Source organism: Octopus bimaculoides, chromosome 10, assembly GCF_001194135.2.
Source record: "Octopus bimaculoides isolate UCB-OBI-ISO-001 chromosome 10, ASM119413v2, whole genome shotgun sequence".
Classification (NCBI taxonomy): domain Eukaryota; kingdom Metazoa; phylum Mollusca; class Cephalopoda; order Octopoda; family Octopodidae; genus Octopus; species Octopus bimaculoides.
In genome coordinates, this window is record NC_068990.1 from 63,741,084 (window position 1) to 63,741,987 (window position 904).

Sequence of the window (904 nt, forward strand, 5' to 3'; positions counted from 1 at the left end):
TATATATATATTTGTATGTATGTATGTATGTGTGTGGGGGAGGGGGGGTCTTTTGAACTCTTGCCCACCATTCGTTTAATGAAAGACAAAAGTAACACAGAATTCAAGTCAAGCACCATGTGTATGCATATACACACATGTACACACACACGCACGCACGCACACACGCACACGCACACGCATGCATACATAATACATATACACATACATACATACACATATACATACATACATAGCCTCGCTATTTCACATAAATCCAAATTTACGCGTAAATAAAACTGTGGAAGACTCATTAACTGCTTAAATTCTTTTTGTTTCAGTTGAACAACTGAGGTAATGCTGGCGTATAAGCTTCGAGGCATTGTGATTTGGCAGTATAATCGCATCACTTTTGAAGCTTACTTCAATTGTACCCTTTGATTTCGCTCACAATGTTTTCGATTCGATTAATGACTGGGTATTTAATACAAGTGTATAAAGTTATGTCGTTTGAATGTGGAATGCTAGCTTCCTCTTTCACTCTATTTCTTTCTTTCCTTCTTTCTTTCTCTCTCTCTCTTACACATATGCAAAGACACTTGCGCACAAATACACACATATACACATTCACATACACATGTGCACACGCAAGTACACATCTGTAGCCATGAAAATGTATGGTCAGTTTCAAAAACGCCTCATGTTTAGAGGAACAATATTGCAAAAATAGACGGCGGGATGTGCTGTTACAGAATATATATGTATGTATGTATATATGTATGTATGTATGTATGTATGTGTATATATATATATATATTCTTGCTGGCTCCCATACAGTTAAACGCCACCAGCTTCCTGTCCAACCATGTAGTTCAAGAAATTCCCTTTCTAACGGAACTGCTATCACTGAATATATATATATATA